At 39.6% G+C, this 21078-nt stretch overlaps 1 long non-coding RNA gene across 9 annotated transcripts in view; it reads left to right on the plus strand.

Moving 5' to 3' along the window:
* Positions 1-17778, plus strand: part of LOC105082918 (uncharacterized) — a 456837-nt gene extending 439059 nt beyond the window's left edge. For 7 of the 9 annotated variants that reach the window (XR_012508216.1, XR_012508218.1, XR_012508219.1 and 4 more), the window contains 2 exons: positions 5576-5671; positions 17503-17778. This is a non-coding gene — a long non-coding RNA (uncharacterized LOC105082918). The remainder of the gene's footprint in view (positions 1-5575; positions 5672-17502) is intronic. The other 2 variants (XR_012508220.1, XR_012508224.1) reach the window with 1 other exon arrangement.
* Positions 17779-21078: the final 3300 nt, after the last annotated feature.

The following is a 21078-nucleotide window of genomic DNA, read 5'->3' on the forward strand; positions in this document are numbered from 1 at the left end:
TGCAAGGTGATTTTGATGACCTCAGAGCACTGACCATGATAGATAGCCAAACTCTTAGGAAAAAATCATCAATGACAGGTTATGAAAAACACCCTAAGATATTTTGGAGATGTAGCAAAAGAAACATTCTAGTAAAAATCCCTGAAATCTCCAAGCACAGTAATTATATGTAAGATAAACGGGGCAAAAGCAAGAAACTGTGTCACGATCTCTGACTGAAGAATGAATGACCAGTATGTGGTGGGCTAATTAATGCCCCCCTAACCACCGCCAAAGTTATCTACATCCTAAAACCTGAAATCTGTGAATGTTATCTTTTTGATAAAAAAGAACTTTGAAGATGTAGTTAAGGATCTTGAAATGGCAAGTTATCTCGCCTTATCCATGTGGGTTCTAAATGCAATCACATGTGTAATATAATGAGAGGGAGGCAGAGGAGAAGATGTTACCACAGAGGAAGAGAGGAGAGTGATGTGGCCACGAGCCAGGGAATACCAGTGGTCATCAAAAGCTGGAAGAGACAAGGACCAGGTTCTCCCCTAGAGCATCTAGGGGGTCTCCCAGCATCTTGATTTCAGCCCAGCAATCCCAATTTCAAATGTCTGTTCTCTAGAACCATGAGAGAATACATCTCTGTTGTTATAAGCCATCAAGTTTGTGATAATTTTTTATAGGAAACTAATACTCCATCCATGGGTCAGACAAAAGACGTTTTACTGCAATATGCTCAGTAGGCATTTATTTTAGATTAGTGACACTCTTCAAAGGAAGCTTCAGTTCTTGAGGAGAATTTTGAGAATGGATTTCTATCTTGGGTCTCTCTGTTCCTTCCAGTTCTCTAATTTAAAAAAAATGCAGATTTCTAACTTGGCTTAGCAGCTGTGGCTGCTGACATGGAAGGTTTCGGCAGCAGCACAGGAGAGAGAGAACAAGAGTCGTGGGTCCTGAGCCTGCATGGAGGTCAAGTCAGATAAGGCCAGACAAATGTCTGGCTGAGAGTTAGGAAAGCCGAACTGTACTGTGGATTTCCAGTGATTGTCTCTGTCTTCCCAAGCAAGTGACTTTATTTCTCTAGGTCTCAGTTTCCTCATCTGTGAAATGAGAGAGTCAATTAGACATACTCCCCAATTCCTTGAAGTCCTAACATTCTGTGACTTTATCATATGGCCCAGAGTTGGAATAAAAATTTGTAACAAGCTCGGCCTTATGGATTGGAGAGTTAGAGTTTGTGGTCACCTATAGTGGTATCAGACATCTCACCACCCTCCTCACATACACATCACACATCACGCCCAGGAGAGGGTGTGTATGTGAAATATTCCTTTGTCCATTCAAAGCTTCTGGATGAAATGATATAACACAGTAAGTGAATTTAGCAATCTTTATAGCTCTTCTTATTTGGTTATTGTCTGAGATACATTACACTGTTGTTATTTTATTTTTTTAACCTATATTATTTATTTCTTATCGTAGTAGAGTCAGTTTACAACGTTGTGTCAATTTCTGGTGTACAGCATAATGTTTCAGTCATACACATACAAGCATATATTCTGTATTACTTTATACATCTGTCTGTACCACTAAACAATAATCTTCTTGAGAGAAGGGACTGAATCTTATTCATCCCTGTATCCTCACGAGCTAGCTTAAATGCCTGGTAGAATGTAGGTGCTCAATAAATACTTGTTGGCTAGATGCCCAGCTGGCTCGCTGGCCTGTTCCCCACGTAAGGAGATCAGAGCTGACATATGCAATAGAATAGGAGAGAGGGTCCCAGATAGCGGGGGCATTCTAACAAAGGCCATTATCTGCTACCCATGGTGGACAGTGCAGTCCACAGATCTTCTCTCCCAGGCTTCTTTTCAAAGCTCAAAGCCTTTATCATGTTTTCTTTTGGGAGAGCATTGGGGATGCTTTATCAGAGGTTTGTCTTTTTAAAACATTATTTATCTCTCTAAAGCACCATTAAATTGTTAATTGAAATAAAAGAGACTTAATTTGTAACTGGGACTCAACGAAGTGGTAATTAGAAACAAATGCTGTATTGCGAGGGCAAGAGTTTCCTGATTATTCCCATGCCTATTGATTCTTTTTAAATTACTCTGTTCAGTTGAATTTCAGTAGATGAACCCCAGGTATTTTTCCACTGAAAAAATGACAGTGAAGAAAATTGCTGGGCAATGCAACATTAAGTAAAGAAATGAGTATTTGGTTGGGCTACTTTTCATGATTTTTCTTGCTGTTTTTTAAAGAATTATTCCAACTTGTGAGGAAGAAAATCTGCTGAGGTATACTATACTCCACCTTAAAAAAATTAGTCTATAGACACGACGTTATCAAGGGCAGGATTAAGCTTGATTTGTAACAGGCAACTCTTTAACACCCACGGGTTAAAAAATTCATTAGAAGGTCCTTAATTTATAGCATCTGTAGGAGAAGCACTGATATTAATAAATTAACAATACTTCACTCAGATAGGAGACTCCGTGTTTACTTGGAATCCCTTCCATTACTGTGAACCAGGACGTAAGATGTTTTATTTCTTTATATGCTGACCTGGGGAGCTGCTAGCAAGAGATATGGGATCCTTTCCACATCCTTCTCAGGGAAGTCATTCAAGTCACAACTATAGTTTATAGTACAAGACCTTTGTTACTATAGTCTGATAAGCATCTATAGAATATGTACTCAAATAAATGAGTTATAGTCACCTGAGTTACGTAACTTCGCTGGACATCCTTTAATAAGTCAGACTTTTTTTCTTACAAACCAATTTTATATTGCTGTGAAATCTGGTCCCTGGGAGAGTTGGGTCCTTACTAACTGGTCTGTGGGTACAAGCAGATCAAGTCTAAACTACTCCTTCCTTCTCAGCTAGGGACCCCCATTCTTGTTATTAGATGTCTATAGGTGTCTTCCTCTGTGCCTCTGGTCCCAGCGCCGCTCTTCCCAAATCGTCCCCGCCATTCCCTGCTCTTCACTCTGCGGCTGCTTTCTTAATCTCTCTCATTATCTATATCTTAGGAAATGACATCTGTCTCTGACTGCATCAGCCAGGCCCAAAACTATATTTCTGTTGGTCAGGCCCTGGCTTATTATTAAATGTTTATTCCCCAAATTCTGTACCATATTGTGAGCTATGAATAGTGAAAAAAATTTTCAAAACCCTTATAACGGGGTTGGGCTTCCTAAAATTTCAACCAGCTTTAGCAGAATATGAGTAGAGCTGTGTCCAGAAGAATAGGCAGAATGGCATGGAGCTCTTAAGTTCTCTTAGCCAGGTAACCATTTTTGGATGGTGTCTCAAAAGAGTTAAGAAATCTTGAGCAGAGTTCCCTGGGGAGTTCAGATCCCCCTGAGAAATGATCAGTTAACAATCACAGGATAATTTATGACATTAACATTTATTCATTCATCCCCTCATCAGCCACTCCAGACTTCAAAGCAAAACCAAAACCAACCAACTACCAGGCAAAGTTTCCCCAAATAGTACAGCAATGTTCTGTCTCTCCAGTTTTAGTTTCATGAGATGGAAAGGGTCATTGTAATGCTGACAAGGACACACCTTTCCTGGAGCAGACCAAGGAAACAAGATGGAAGAATATAGTGGTGCGGCTTTGGGAATTCAGAATTTGCCAAGATTCCTCACTTGCTTTCCTACTTACGTACTGTCCTGGAGTTCAGCCTCTTTACCTGGAGAGTAGAGGAGATTAATGATCACATCAGAGTTATCCCCTAATTTAGTTATAGGGAAAGAGCCACCAGACCTCTGGGCCCAGGGTCACTCACCAGTTTATGACACTGTGAGTTGGTCCCAGGATGTTAGAGCAAGACTAAAAGAAATGTCACTTATGCAATAGGACAAAAGTAGAATAAAGAGAGTAAGTCACAGTGGGGACAGGATGCTGTTGTAAAGAAGCAGGCAGGATGGAGCTCTGACCTTGACGAATGGGCTTCCCCTTGGATCTAAAATGGGAAGGCTTCCTCTTCCTCTAGGGAAAACCAAGAGTGTAAAGCAAATCCTTTGGTCTCCCTTCAGCTCCCTCCGTTCCTTGCATCCTTAAAGTGCGTACCTGGTCTTGCTTCTAAATTTCACAGTGTCCCAGATTCACCTGGGTGACTTCCTCTTTGACAGCTACCAAAGTTATCTCCCTTAATGCACATCAGCAATCTAAAAGCTATAAGCATTGCTTTAAAAAAAAAAAAAAACCAGAGTATACAGTAACTGAATAATACAGCGAGACTTGAGAAAGTTTGATATCTAGGTCAATTCAAACACCCAACAAAAGGAGCAAGGACTTATTTTATTGGACCCACTTACCTCCCAAATAGGTTTTGATTATGTTGATTATCAAGAGTGTGTGGCAGAGAAAAACACCCCCTGCTGTCTTCAGTCCTAGGTTCTTGTTCTGGGTTGGCTACTAATAAGCTTTGTGACCCTAGGCAAGTCATTTAACCTCTCTGTGCCTTTTCTTTCTGTTTTCTTATCTGTAAAATATGGATAATCACGCTTGCCCTATGTTGATTTATACCACATACAGCTATGTCACTGAATAAATAAATAAAAAAGATGTACCGTAGCGAAATCATCCTAATCCAGCCCTCTTCCCTGTTTCTTTATATCCAGAGTAAAGTTACAGAGCCTTTAAATAACTAACCTGACACCATGAAAATCCCTCTAAACAACTGTCTCATTTAAGAAGAGGCCAAAATTCAAAGACAAATAAAAAGCTCTTTCTCTCAGGCATCACTTTCCATGGATGTGAGATAAACCTGGGACCCGGACAGCGGGTGGTGTGTCTGTGGAGGGGGTGAAGAGTGGGAGTTTCACATAGGAAATGAAGAAAATGACTGTGATTTCAGTTGTCTGCAGAGTCAGTTCCTCCTTTTGGGGTCAGTAGTGGGAGCAGCAGGGAGTGAAATCTGAGATGGGTGCCTGGGACCTTGTGACTGGCAAGGGCTGTCTGACCAGCCACAGCTCTTTTGTATGTTACACATCCACTTTCACTGCAGAGATTGGAAAGTATCTATGCCCCTTCCCTGTATTATGTGCTAGACTTGGCAGAGGAAATGCCTGAATGCTCTCAATTTCTTAAAGGCTAAACAAAAGTAAAGGCAGAAAACTTGGCCAGTAAAAGCTCACAAAAGACAGGCTTGAGGTAGCACTGGAGAGCACAAATATGTGCATCTGATCCCTAGGTGCTCCAATTTCTCAGTACTCCACCTACATACAGTCTTGAGACACTTAGCCAAGGATAGGTATGATGCGCTAAATTATTGAGTTGCATATAGATGCCTGTTTTAGGATTCAGCGAAAGTGGCAAAGTTTTCCCTTTTAGATCAAGAAAGTTGAATTAACGTGCTTGTTATGTCTCTAGGAAGGCTTGGGTCGGGATTTGAATGCAGCTCTGTCCAACTGGCAAAGCCAGTAAGTGTTTCACCTCCCCACCTTGAGATAAGAGCTCTGATTCACATCCCCAGCACTTATGTCAGTCTGAAAGGGTTTGAAGTGATTTAGAAGTGGCAGGAGTACCTCATTTCCCATTGTACTCACAAGCTTTCTCCTCACTCACAGATTGTGAAACCCTTCCTGTCCGTGTTACTGACACTCCTGCAACATACGGGTTCACTTGGCTTTCACAGAAGGAGCTCTGTCTGCATTTGTTGAATAGTAAGTGGAAATTTGTCATGGGGACTCTTGGAAAGTGAGTGTGGAAAATGTCAAGCAGGAAAATGTTGTCCTCTGAAAATGTTAAGCAATTTACAGAGTATGAATGTGCTTTCTTAGGGACTCCAGGGTCTTAAAAGCGGTTTAAATACTTGAACTCAACAAACATGCAGCAGCCTGTCCTGTGGGCTGATGATGTTAGTGCTTTACAGTCATCAGCCCTTTCTGTTCTTATGAGAGCCTGTGGGGTAGCTACTGTTGTTTTCTCTATTTTGCAAATGAGGGAATTGAGGGACATAGAGAGTACGTGATTTCTGTCCAAAGTCACAAACCTAATTCATGGAAAATCTAAGATTTAAACCCAGCTGCCTGCTCCAGAATCCACGCTCGAGCCTTCTGCTTTGCCACTTCTAGGAGACAGTTGATATACACATGATGCAAACAGAGATTCAGCAAGATGCCTAAGTATCATGAACCTGAATGTTTTCCCCTTGAATCTTTATCTTCTTATTAGTCAAGATGTAAAAATAACTCCAAAGCATTACTGTTAGAAGTCTGGCATTTAACATATTCTGATTTTAAAATAAATTGAAACTTAATTTTCAACTTGCGGGGGGTATGCAAGAAGACTCTGCCTCCATGTGTGTTTGTTGGGGCCAACCCTGCCTCTGTCCGTGCGCTGGGGACTGGAGACACTGCTCACTGTGTGTCCCCAGGAGCAGCACATTCTTGGAACATGATGAGTCCTCAGGGTTGGATGAATAAATGCCACACCTTATCCTTCTGCCCCATAATGCGAGGTTGACTCAAGTGCTGGGAGAGACAGCCTCATCCACCCTCTAGGGAGCCCTGAGATACATCCTTCCGTCTCCCTGGAGAGAATCTGTTCTCAGTTCCCTTGGGGCCTTTTCAGTTTCAACCCTGCTTCATTGCGCCCTTTCCTTTTGGGAGCTTTTGCCAATTCCCCCTCTGGTTTCACCATTGCCTTTATTGTCCTCTACTTTCTAATCATTTACTTAACATATATCTTATTTAACTTATATTTAGCTTACATTGATTTAGCAACTACTATGAACAGTTTTATTTTAACCCTCAGAGAATTACAGGAAACTCCTTAAGTCACCCCAGTTTATGTCATGCGCAAACAACTGTGCCAGCCAGGTGTTCCGTGAATGTGTATAGGAGCATCTGTTACGTTAGTCTCCTACGGCTGCTGTGACCTAGTGCCACCAACTCATTTATTCTCAGGCATCTCTAGAAGCCAGATGTCTGAGGTCAGTTTCACTGAGCTAAAATCAATGTGTAGGCAGGGCAGTTTCCTTCTGGAGGCTCTGAGGGGAAAATGTCTTTCCTTGGCTTTTCTGGCTTCTGGGTGGTACCTTCAATCCTTGACTGTGACTTCTTCCTTGCATTCCTCCAACTTCTTGCCCCACCATCACCTCTCCTACTTTCTCTTCGAGTCAAAGCTCCCTCTGCCTCCCTCGTTTAAGCACACTTAATGATTATGCTTAAAGTCCACCTGGATATTCCAGGATAACGTCTACATCTCAAGATCCTTAACTGCATCTGCAGAGTCCCTTTGTAAAGTATCATTCGCAGGTTCAGGATGCAGACATCTTTGGGGACATTATTTAGCCTACCATAGACGCTCAAATACACTTGTATTTCTATGACTCATATATCCATTTTCATGCTCAGGGGACAAACCAAAAACACAATATCCAATGGTATTAAATCTGCACACTCAGAGAGGTCAGTAATCTGTTTTCTCCTTTTAGTAAAACCGGCAGTCTGAATGCAGTGAAGCACCATCATAGTTGTACTATGTAAGGAGCCATTTTTCCTTCAGGACCAGTCCAAAGAAAGTCACAAAATAACAGTGTGACCACAATTCCCTATTTTGACCAAACTTTTGGAATCACCTGAGCCATTATGAAACTTTAAAATTTCCTTCTGAGAAAAAAGGTCTCTTGACTTTTTGTTTATTTCTTAGAAAGTATGGCGGTTTTAAACATGTCCATAAATTTTAACACTCTTCCCAGTGAGAGTTTTTACATTTTTAAAAGGTTGTTAAAAAGAAGAAGAGGTGACAGAGACAGCACATAACCCACAAAGCCTAAAATATTTACTATCTCGTCCTTTACAGAAAATGTTTACCACCTGCATGAACATATAGGAATTGAGTAGATGTTTTACTGTCTTAGAAATGGTTTAAAAACTCCCAATACTTTTAAGATGAGGATTTGATGAAGCAAGTGGCCTGAAACCCAACAGACCTGATAAAGACAATTCATAAAAACCCATAAATAATACAAGTGCTTCTAATTGACATAACCAAGGTCAATTAAATTTAATGCCAAAGGACATTAAGGAGAGACATAATTGTTGAATATTAAAGAGTTGAAAGAAGAAACATTTATGATTCAGTCTTCATTTAATATAAAATTTATGGCATCCATTTTAGAATAGAGTGATTTTCCATTCCCTAAGGGGTTTAGATATTTTTAACTTTTTCTTTAGTTTGTAGATACAATTTCTTATCTTAAGCTTAAATTCCTTTTCCATCTCTCCAAATTGAAGACCAATGAAAATATTAAGCATTAAAAATATTGATTATATGAGAGAAAAACCATTAGGTAAAATATTAATGGGAAGTAGATTAAAATGTTTGGGGCTGTGTTAAATATTTACTAGCTATAGCCTTCAATAAATTAACAGTATTGCCAAAGGTTTTATTGCCACTGCTGTTAAAAGCGAACACCAAAATAGCCACTGCATTGGATGCGAATAAATTAGCCTTTCAAATGAACATTATTCCTTTTAATGAGTTTTATCTTGCCATCTTGGATATTTACATTGAATAATCTAACAGTTAATATTTAATGTGCATAGCATGGTGGCTTAAGAATTTGGAAAAGTTGAGGACCAAAGTTGCATTTTTAAGATGCTTTTGGCTGTTATTCTAAGCCTATGGCATTTTTTCTTTTAAGGTAGATGAACATGGTATGTGAACAGATATAAACAAATTTATTGATGGGCTTTTTGTACACTGCTTTTTGCATCCATTCCTTTCATATGTGGTAACAGCAGGCTATCTTGGGGGGTGGAGGAAGTCCCCCTGACCGCCACAAATTGTATGCAGCAGCATAGGTAGAACTGTCAATCAAGGCTCCTTGCTCTCCCCTAACAATAGATAAGTTCTTGACCTGAGCCAGACATGAAGGAGGGACCCTTCTCTCTTGAGCAGTGACTCACAGATGGAGAAGCAGTTGGCACCCAGCAGAGAGTCAGCCTGCTGATCAAGCTGCCTGAGCTCTTCTGCTTCTTGTTCCCTCCTGGCCTGTTTCATCCACCTTCTTTAACTCAGTGAGCCACGCCGTACCTGCCAGTTTTGTTCTTCGCCCCTCCCAACACACACATCTGGTTCTGTCTTACGTGAACCAGAGTCACTTTCTTTTGTTGGCTGTGCCTCATCCGAACACATTCATTTAGGTTCACATGACACAGAACTAAAACCTGAGAGGTACAATGTTACGAACTGCATTTAAATAATAAAAACTGTTCAAAACTGGCACAAATAGTTTTTCTGTATTTCAGTGCATATATGTATATATTTTCCAGGTTTGTCTCATCTAAACTGCAAATACTTCTGTAACACGAATATCCTGTGTTTGTAGGGAGAGATGTTATCCAAATGGTTTCATCTGTATTGATGTTAACCCAGCATTCTAACACTGTCTATTTGGCCGGAGAAAAGTCCTCTCCAGTCCTCTGATACTTATTTAAACTGTATAACTTCTCTTAGCTAAGGTTGATTCAGGCAAACACCACTGAAATAGGAGTAAACAGTAAACAAACACAGCCACTTTATCGTAACAGGTGAAAACCTTGTAGTTTGTTAATAGCACCTTCCTGTAATATCCAGTATGTGCAAATTAATTTTTTTTCTCTAGTTTTCCACTGAGAGCTTTTTCTTTTTAAACTATAAAATTGGGGGGAGGGTGTCAAGGGGGCTGAAATGTGAAAAAGGATCCTTTTTAAGAAACAGTAATAGATTCTATTTACAGTGCTTATTATTACGAACATCACCTAAATCAGCCCTCACTCCAGCCCAAAGCTCAGGCATTATCTCTGTTATTTGGTGATAAAAAACTGAGGCTCAGAGAGGAAAATGAACTTGCCTGGGGTCACCCCTTATTTATGAAGGAACAGAGCTGAAAGTTGAACCAAGGTATATCTGTCAGCACAGCTCATGCTTTTTACCCACTACACTATTTAATTTCTATAACAGATCCTATCCTCTGTTCATCAGTCCATGAAAAAATATCTACAGGGTGCAAGAAAAAATTGGATACAATTTGTTACACAAAATAGCTTTTTAAAACCAACTCAGATAAGAGTCTTGGGTAGGTTGTATTTGAAGAAAATAAAATGATGTTTTATATATATATATATATGTGTGTGTGTGTGTATATATATATATATGTATATATATATATATATATATATATATATATATCTCACAAATTCCAATCTCTGCTTTCTTACCCTACTCAGAATCCTAGAACTCTTAAGTTCAATGTATAATACTTATGGTTACTAAAGAGACAGGTTCAGAGTTCCCTTTAACAGTAAAATTTGAAGGAAAAAAACCCCACAAATAAAAAAAAAACTTTAAGCATTAAAAAAGTGAAAGAAAAGTACCACAATTTTATCTAGTGCTTATCACAAACCCTGATGTGAGAAATGGGCTTTATGCGTAGAAATTTCCAGAAACCAGCTTGCACAATGGGGCTTAGTGGAGAATATGGATAGTGGGTGTAGGGGACAGTGTTCTAAAGGAAGAATATAGATTCATGCTACATAGGAAAGGAATTTCCTCTAAAAACTAGGTTGAATGAGAATCCAAACCCAGCGTCTATTAGGCTGCCTTCTATGGGGTGTGATTTTCAGAATGGAGACCTTGGACCAGCAGAGTCGGCATCACCTGGGAACTTGTTAGACATGAAAATTCTCTGGCAACTTTAGACTTAACTGGATTAGAAACTCTAGGAGCAAAGCCCAGCAGCCTTCGTTTTAATAAGCTCTCCGGGTGATTCTGGTGCATGCTCGAGTTTGTAAACCACTGTGCTTAGAGGTTCAAACTGGTTCTGCAGTCTGGATTTCAAGCAGAATCACGTGGGTCCCTGCTGTCAGATGAGATTCAATGGAGCTTTTCATGAAGGAAGAAGGAACACTAAATAGTGCAGATTTTACTTCATCTTTAATGTCTCCCTGGGATTTCAACAAGGGGGTCTCAAACGACTGTCTAACAGATGTAGCAAATGTGAATCTCACTCTGTACTTGGGAGTGTGAGAAATATTATGACTCTTCTGTTCAAGATACCAAGTTGCCAGGGAATCCAATTGGAGGCAATCTTAGAACCTCTTCTCACCATTGTTTTAAGAGGATCTTTGATTGAAATGGGTGAGAATTAATTCTAGAAAACCTGGAAGTATCAGGAAGTCATCTTGGATTTTCAGTCCATATTGGTTACACTGAGAAATCGACTGTGTCAGCCAGGAGGCCCATTTAGTTCTGGTGAGTCTGACGTTCTGCAGTGAGCTTGGGGTCCCACACCATGGCTGAGCCTGGGAAGCTCTGTTCTAGAGTCCAGCCCCTCCAGGAAAACCATGCAGACGTGCTATTTGAGGTCTTGTCAGTACCCCTAGGAGATTTCAGGAGGCTGAGAGTAAGTTCCCACAACCTCGGGGGCTACGGCTTCCGTTCTCTTCCCATTCTGAAGAAACTTACTTCTCTAGGTAGGTCCCCTCAAAAACACTCTCTACCAAGACATCTAGCAGATTGCATCAAAGGCCTCAGGTTTCAAAAAACACTAGAATAGGAATTGTCTTTAGACCCAGCCCCTGCTTTCTAATTTCTAAATGCCTCAAGCATTTACTGGTTCAATGAAAGAAAGGATGTGATGATGGCCCCTGAGCCAGTGGTTTCTGTATGCTGCTGGTCATAACTGGCCTGACTGGAGTTCACAGCTTGGTAATCTCTCTCTAAACATTAAGAAAGATAAACTTTATACCTCAGTTTTATTTATTGAGCATCTGCTGAGTGACAATGTGCTAGAAGCTTTCTACACTTTCTCGTGTTTACTTTCCCAGAATAGCCCTATGAGTTTAAGTACAAGTTTGAGTACTTGAAGTAGCTAGCCCCAAATCATAGACTTTTTAGGTGGAGGAAAAGGGGCCATGAGTCAGCTACAGCTCTGTCTCCTCTCCCCAGAACCTCACAGAGATGTGGCTCTGTCCCCGCACCACACTACCTCTCGCCCCACCCTTCTGAGGGCAACCAACCAAGAGAATTCACTTTTGGATCAACTGTCTGAAGTGCATGAATCCAGCCAAAGCACCTTCTATGTGCCCCCTGGGAAGTAAACAAAATGACAAACCAGTAATGTTTTAGATTAAACCTCTCCTTCGTGGTATTTGCTTTCTAGTCCTGCCCAGCGTAATGAGCACATCCTGGAGAAATAAAGAGTATTATCACCTGGAACAAACTTGGAAGTTCAATGTGTTCTTCCGAAGTGTGAAGCGGGGGCACCAGGTTGCATTCAGACAATACATCCTAATTAACTGGCTGCCCAAGGGTCCAGACCAAAGAGGCTGTGAATTTTGAAGTAACTATTCAAGAGGGCTTAAAAAGGAAGAACAAGGCTAATATAATAATTTCTTATTAATAGTAATCTTAGCATAAGTATCAGGCTCTGTGCTAAATATTCCAAATAGCATCATAGAGCTCTCAGAACCTTGACGAAGTTGTTTTCTCCTCCCCAGTTACATCAGCTGTGAGATAGGGATTATAGTATCATCTCCATCACAGCATCACTGTGAGGACTAAATGAATGAATACTTGTCCAATGCTCAGGAGTGGAGCTGGTACATAATAGACACTTAATAAGTGTTGGTTATCATTTCCTCCCTTTTACATATGAGAAAACCATGGCTTAGCCATGCTGAACAAAGTTTTCCAAAGCGGCCAGGTAAGCGTGAGAGTGGGTTGGAGCCTCTCTGATTCTGGGAGCACCGATGTAAACACCAGCATGCTCCAGCTTCCCTTTGCTTTCTTTCAAAAGCCAGGACCCCTCCCCACCTCCCCTCAAAAGTGCTCTGGGTCCTCTTAGACCCGATTACCTTTGCCTACTTAAAAATTTAGAAAGGCCATGAATTGAGAGAGAGAGAGAGAAGTTTATTGTCAAGAGTGTTAACAGGAATCAAGATAAAACTTTTCTGTGAGAGCCATTGACACTTTCATTAAGCACCGACCTACCCACTGAAAAGTCCTTTGATGGATGTCTTGGCTGTGGTTCCTGCAGAAGCCACCCACCTACCTGCTACAGTAATGTAATCAGGTAACCTTTGTCTGGAACAAGCTCCGGGCTGGTGGATGTTCAAACACAAACAAAAGGAAATGACTTTTTGATTGGCATAGCTGTTTTGTGGATTGGCCTCACTGATAAAATCATTCAAAACAAATCAGTTTATGCACCAATACATACTTAGAAAGATTGTGTTTGGGAATTTCATGGCAGATATGATCTCTTCTGCTTTTGCTTTTGAAGTCCTTGGTGTCATCTATCTCACGATAAGGGGGGGTGTTAAGAAAGAGTCAACTATACTTCTCGATTTTTAATTACATAAGACCACACTGGGAATCTGTTAAAAAGCAGCTTCCTGGGCCTTAGGAGCAGAAATTCTGATTCAAAAGGTTTAGAGTCAAGCCAAAGATATATATATATGTGTATTTTTTTAATTTAAAAAAATTTTTTAAAGATAGTGGCAGAGGTGTTCCTGGGCCTTTGACAAATCAGGAGATGAAAAAAGTGGTTGACAGTGTTATTACATTAATAAAAATGAACCCTTAAAATGTGCATTTTACATAACTTTTTTGAAGTGAATGACTTAATATATAGTCTTAGGTAAATGAATATTCCTAGGGGCAAGCACTAAACTTTGTATTTTTTATTTATTTACTTATTTATTTATATCATTTTTAAAACTTTTTTTAACATTTGTTATTGAGTGATAGTCATTTTACGATGTTGTGTCAAATTCCAGTGCAGAGCACAAATTTTCAGTTATACATGAACATACATATATTCATTGTCACTTTTTTTTTCCTGTGAGCTACCACAAGATCTTGTATATATTTCCCTGTGCTATACAGTATAATCTTGTTTATCTATTCTACATTTTGAAATCCCAGTCTGTCCCTTCCCACCCCTCTCCCCCTTGGCAATTGCAAGTTTGTATTCTATGTCTATGAGTCTGTTTCTGTTTTGTATTTATGTTTTTTTTTTTTTTTAGATTCCACATATGAGCAATCTCATATGGTATTTTTCTTTCTCTTTCTGGCTTACCTCACTTAGAATGACATTCTCCAGGAACATCCATGTTGCTGCCAATGGTGTTATGTTGTCAGTTTTTATGGCTGAATAGTATTCCATTGTATAAATATACCACTTCATCTTTATCAAGTCATCTGTTGATGGACATTTAGGCTGTTTCCATGTCTTGGCTATTGTAAATAGTGCTGCTATGAACATTGAGGTGCAGGTGTCATTTTGAAGTAGGGTTTCTTCTGGATATATGCCCAGGAGCGGGATTCCTGGGTCATACAGTTAAGTCTATTCCTAGTCTTTTGAGGAATCTCCATACTGTTTTCCACAGTGGCTGAACCAAACTGCATTCCCACCAGCAGTGTAGGAGGGTTTCCTTTTCTCCACAGCCTCTCCAACATTTGTCATTTGTGGATTTTTGAATGATGGCCATTCTGACTGGTGTGAGGTGATACCTCATTGTAGTTTTGATTTGCGTTTCTCTGATAATTAGTGATATTGGACATTTTTTCATGTGCCTATTGACCATTTGTATTTCTTCCTTGGAGAATTGCTTGTTTAGGTATTCTGCCCATTTTTGGATTGGGTTGTTTGTTTTTTTCTTAAGTCGTATGAGCTGCTTATATATTCTGGAGATCAAGCCTTTGTCGGTTTCATTTGCAAAAATTTTCTCCCATTCTGTAGGTTGTCGTTTTGTTTTACTTATGGTTTCCTTGGCTGTGCAGAAGCTTGTAAGTTTAATTAGGTCCCATTTGTTTATTCTTGCTTTTATTTCTATTGCTGGGGTAGACTGCCCTAGAAGAACATTTTTGAGATGTATGTCAGACAATGTTTTGTCCATATTTTCTTCTAGGAGGTTTATTGTATCTTGTCTTATGTTTAAGTCTTTGATCCATTTTGGGTTTACTTTTGTGTGTGGTGTAAGGGAGTGTTCTAGCTTCATTGCTTTACATGCTGCTGTCCAGTTTTCCCAACACCATTTGCTGAAGAGACTGTCTTTATTCCATTGTATATTCTTGCTTCCTTTGTCGAATATCAGTTGACCAAAAGTTTGTGGGTTCATTTCTGAGCTCTCTATTCTGTTCCATTAGTCCATATGTCTGTTTTTGTACCAATACCATGCTGTTTAGATTACCATAGCTCTGTAGTATTGTCTGAAGTCTGGGAGAGTTATTCCTCCAGCCTCTTTCTTTTTCTTCAGTAATATTTTGGCAATTCTAGGTCTTTTGTGGTTCCATATAAATTTTATCATGATTTGTTCTAGTTCTGTGAACTATGTCCTGGGCAATTTGATAGGGATTGCATTAAATCTATAGATTGCCTTGGGCAGTATGACCATTTTAACAATATTGATTCTTCCAATCCAGGAGCATGGGATATCTTTCCATTTTTAAAATTCTTCTTTAATTTCCTTCATCAATGGTTTATAGTTTCCTGTGTATAATTCTTTCCCCTCCTTGGTTAGATTTATTCCTAGGTATTTTATTACTTTGGGTGCTATTTTAAAGGGGATTGTTTCTTTGCTTTCTTTTTCTGTGGATTCATCATTAGTGTAAAGAATATGCAACTGATATTTGAACATTAACCTTGTAACCTGCTACCTTGCTGAATTCTTCGATTATTTCTAGTAGTTTTTGTGCAGACCTTTTAGGGTTTTCTATATATAGCATCATGTCATCTGCATATAGTGACACTTTTACCTCTTCTTTTCCAATTTGGATCCCTTTTATTTCTCTCTCTTGCCTAAATGCTGTGGCTAGGACTTACAAGACTTTGTTGAATAGGAGTGGTGATAGTGGGCAGCCTTGTCTTGTCCCAGATTTTAGTGGGAAGCTTTTGAGTTTTTTACCGTTGAGTGCTATGCTGGCTGTAGGTTTGTCATATGTAGCTTCTATTATGTTCAGCACCCCTCTATACCCACTTTGGTGAGAGTTTTTATCATAAATGGGTGTTGAATTTTATCAAATGCTTTTTCTGCATCTATTGAGATGATCATGTGGTTTTTGTCCTTTCTCTTGTTGATGTGATGTATTACATTGATTGATTTGCGTATGTTGAACCACCCTTGTGTCCCTGGGATGAACCCCACTTGATCATGATGTATAATCTTTTTATGTGCTGTTGAATTCTATTTGCTAATATTCTGGTAAGGATTTTTACATCTCTGTTCATCAGTGATATTGGTCTGTAATTCTCTTTTTTGGTGGTGTCTTTGCCTGGTTTTGGTATGCACTAAACTTTATATTCCGGTGTTTGGTACCTGGTGAGTGCTAGGTGTTGCTGAATGAGTGAAGAATGGATAAATGGTGAGCTTAAGGTCTTGCCTCATTTCAGTGTCCTTGGTTTGCTTTGCATTCAGTAAATAATCACTAAAAATTTCATATTTGCACAAATGGTATAAGTGAAGGTATCCTTGAACAAACTACTCTTTAAATAGTCTCCAAATTATAAACTCCCAGCTTGGGCACATTCTGACCCATCAACCACTTGGGATGCAGAAGGCTATCTCCACTGCATAGGGTCGGCTTCCCCGCCACCCTATAGTGCCACTTCACTCCCACACTGCAGCCCCCCTCAGAGACCAGACAGCCCGGACAGCAGAGCAGCAGCTAAACCCCTGACCCCAAACTCTATACAATTCCAGAGTCTCCAGCAGTCCTTTGACTGGTCCTCTAACCTTTTCACCTTTACTCCACCAGAAATCCTGGGAGACCTGGCTGGTCCCCTCTTGTGCCCTCTTGTCCTACTCATAGATTTACTAGGTACCTTGTAGGTTAGTAATTCAAGATAGCCTAACTCCTTAACATTGCTTTTACTCAGCTTCAGCGAACTGAGGAAAAGAGAGTCAACTGAAGGCTCTTTCCAGGCCTGGGTCCCAACGCAGGAGCCACACCCGGGGCAAAGTCTGTGTTCTCAGGGTCGACCCCTTCCCAGCCTTTAGGACTGCATCATGATGAAAGATGCAGTGAAGGAATTAACTCCGGAGAAGCAAACCTGAGTGCAAGTCTGTGATAAAACACTCTGGTCTCCTAGTCTCCCTCCTTTTAACTTATAGCTAAATGGCTTTGTGTAATTTTAGGGAGTAAGAGCAGAGAGGAAAGGGGGCCATCTAGGTAGGTATGCATAAGGTTTTCACTACCTGTCTCAAATTTATGACAACACTAGCGGGTAGAATGGAGTGTCTTCTTTTTAAGTATGAGTAAGCAAAACCTCAGAGACCTCAGACAGCTTTCCCCAAACAACATTGTTCTCGAGAAGCTGAGGTGAGTTTGAATCCCAGCCTGACATGACAGCATGTGCTTTCCATTCTCAAACACTTCCTCCCCAGTGGCAGCAAAGAATAAGTAAGAAGCCTGTGGGATGCTGGGGATATGCACCAAAGAGACTCCCTGTCTTAGTTCTTGTGTTTTAAGTTTATGTATCTTTTGCATTTTCACAATATAGATGCTTGAGACTGAAGGCGAAAGAAATGATTATTTCCTCAAAACGTCAAGTAAGATGACACTCCAGGAAGATGAGCCACACTTTTAATACCTCCAGCAGATTCGAGGTGAATGTCACTCCAGGGTTGCTGATTTATCTTTACTGTCCCAACCTACAAGTGATCTCAAGTTGGAACTGAAACTTTGGGCCAAGGAGTATCAGGAAGAAGGACTCCAGCTCCAGTACTTCAACATCAGATCCTCACTTTGGAAGACGTGCTCACATCTCATTCAACAGGTCAGTTCATCCAGTTATCTTTGGATGTGCCTTATCTCCTGTGACACTCAGGTCTTATCCATTGTTACTCCTGAATTCAGAGTTCACTGTGATAAAGTCTTCTTAGAGACTAGAATTAAGAAAATGGTTAATTTTCTTAGGTATAAATACATAATATATCATAATGTTTCCACTGACCCATCAGCTCTAGACTTCCCGAAGTCAAAGGTAGAAAAGTGGAAGAGGGAAAGAATTAGTGTAAAATGCTCAGTAAGATACTATACCACAAAGGGAAAGCAGATGTCTCCTTCTGCTTGTGAATTGTCAGGTCTCACTTCCTAAGTGCAGTACAGTAGAACATTACTTTTAAATGAAGAGCGTATTTTTTGCGTGTTTTTTTTTTTCTGCAGTCAACATGAGGATGCAGGGTTTTTTTTCTTTTGAGTTAGTATTTTCATTTCATTTGGATAAATACCCAGAAGTGGAGTCACTGGATCATATGGTAGTTCTGTTTTTAGTTTTTTGAGGAACCTCAACCCTGTTTTCCATAGTGGCTGCACCAATTTACATTCCTACCAACAGCACGACAGGGTTCTCTTTTCTGTGCATCCTCACCAGCACTTGTTATTTCTTGTCTTTTTGGTAATAGCCATTCTAACAGGTGTGAGGGGATATCTCATTGAGGTTTTGATTTGCACTTTCCTGATAAGGTGAGGATGAACACTTTTTCATGTACTATTGGCGATGTGTATATCTTCTTTGAAAAAATATTCATATTCTCAGCCCATTTTTTAATAGGATTGTTTTGGGGGTTTTTTTGGTATTGAGTTATATGCATTGAAGAGCATATATTTTTATAAAACAAGGTTTAAAAGTACTTGGCCTTTCATATAACACTCATTGTCTGGGCCCCATGTCCCTGCATCACAGCCTAGAAATGGTGTCCAGGAAAAAAGCCGTAAATACATGGGACTCGCCTTGTGGGGTAAGTCAAGGTTTGTGGCTCTGCTTTGACTCTAGTCCTGTCACTGATTTTATAAGATTTCTACAGATTTTATAGCTGTTTAAAGTGGGATGGTAAGTCTGGTACCACTGACTCATCATGGCTGAAACCATAAGTTTGCTTATATGATCTTGGAGTAACACACACAAAAACTTGTTATTTTAAAATTACCATTTATTGCTAGACTTTTGACAGAGGAAAACCTCAGGGGTAGTATAAGCATTTCATAGATTTTTTCTGAGGATTTATCGATTTAATTAAAATCTTATTTGGGAACAGTCAACTGACTTGAAACATCACAGTGAATGATTATAAAATGAAGGCTAACAGACCAAAATAAGCCTAGGTGATCATTATTCCTGAAAGCTTCCATGTAATTGAGTTTTTGAAGATTCAGAATCATTGTCCTATGTAAACGGTGTTGACCTTGGCAAGTTTATTTTACCAAAAGTTAACTTGGATTTAATAGACCACTTTCAGGATATATGATCATAATTTCTTTGAGTCAATAATGTCCCATGTGCCAACTGGAAATTAAGAACTTCCATAAAACATATCCGATCACTATCTTCCAACTAGATTAAATTCTTGGAGAGAATTCTCCTACTGCCTAATTCATATGCCTTCCTGTCCACCTAGGAGCAGAGGGGTTACCCCTTCACCTTGGCAATTCACAGAGGAATCCTACTCCCTTCTCTATCTTGCCTTCTTTCCAAAACAATCTTAGGCATCTTGAAATAAATCTTCGGCATCTTGAAATAAAGACAAATGTTAGAGAGTCATTTAGATATGAATTAGAGATCAACCACTTTTTAGAAACATCACCAGTAGAATGTATTTGTAAGGAAATGCCAACATTTTAGCAGATCATCCTGGCTTGTACTGTTGAAACATTTAGGTGAGAAAATTGCTGAGAAATATGGTCAGCGGGTAGCACTTCCATCATGGTGATACTGACTTGGACTTAGATATTTCAAGAACCATAAGCTTCAGCTTCTATATATTCCTTAACATTAACCCTTCCCCAGTTAGCTGTGTGCTTGTGATCTGAAAGAATCTATTTCCTGTTCCTTTCAAGAAGCTTTTTTCTGTGTATCTGTATCTATGTAGATGTAGGCATCACATCTGGATCGGCAGAAGGTTATATGGACTGGGGCGGAACATCATAGCTATTACAATATGCTTCCCTTGTGGAGCCTAGCCTGGGAGTAACTCACCTGGGGTTGGAAACAAATACTCTGATCACATGTTACATTAGCATGTCTAGGGTATAACCAATGCCTGTGATCAGAGTTTTATGATCTCATTGAGAAGCAATATAGAAAACCAAGTTTCTCTTTCTACCTGAATCCCAAATTGCTGTGTTAAGTGTCACATCAAAATAGATTTTAGGCTACCTAAAATTTATATTCAAAATAACAGTCCTTTATCTCTCTTTTTTTTTTTTTTTTTTTTTCTCAGTATTTCTTCTGACACTTCCCCCAAAGCATATATCTATCTAAAAAAAGGCAGCCCCAGCCAGGGTTGGGTGGGGTTGAGTGCTGAGTTGCTGGAAGAGAGGAAACTTGAGAGATATTCACCACTAGTGGAAATGATTCCTTTTTCTGGGCTGGCCAGCAGGAGTTCTGGTTCTCACTGTTAGCTGCAGGGAGAACAATCATCATAGGGCACTTGGGTTGAATGTGTTGGAGAGTAAAAACTAAACAGAGTGAGTGAGCCGCTGTTCAGTGTATGACCTTGAGCCACTCACTCAAATGCAGGGGCTTGGTTTCTTCATGTGTAGATGAGACCTCATCTTAGAGGTCCTTCCAGCTTTAACATTCCACATTCAAAACTTGAATCTGTATATTCAATATACATTCTGAGGGGAATTCATTTTTCAGATACTATGTCAAGGACAAAGAATAATGGCTAAGTTTTTTTTTAAGCATAAATACCTAAAATTATCTCATTTTATACTTGGTCAAATCAGTCCATCTCCACAGTCAACACACGTGTGCATGCAATGCATGCACACACACTCACACGAATATGCACATACCCATGATAAATCGTCTACATCAGTAATAAACATGACTAGGTTGAAGTGTATTAATACTGAGGGGTCCCAAGTGGTTTCATTAAAAACCTGACTAAGAAAATCAACACACAGTAATACAATTAGCATTCTTCAACTTACATGCCTACCCTTTTAAGGGAAAGCTAACATTGTCAGTTTTTTAAAATAAATTAGAAAGAAATAATCAGTAAAAAATAGAAGGTGGATGTAGGTTAGTGTGTTCATTTTATTAAAATTTGATGAGACATAGACTTAGGAC

The sequence above is a fragment of the Camelus bactrianus genome, chromosome 7, assembly GCF_048773025.1.
Source record: "Camelus bactrianus isolate YW-2024 breed Bactrian camel chromosome 7, ASM4877302v1, whole genome shotgun sequence".
Classification (NCBI taxonomy): domain Eukaryota; kingdom Metazoa; phylum Chordata; class Mammalia; order Artiodactyla; family Camelidae; genus Camelus; species Camelus bactrianus.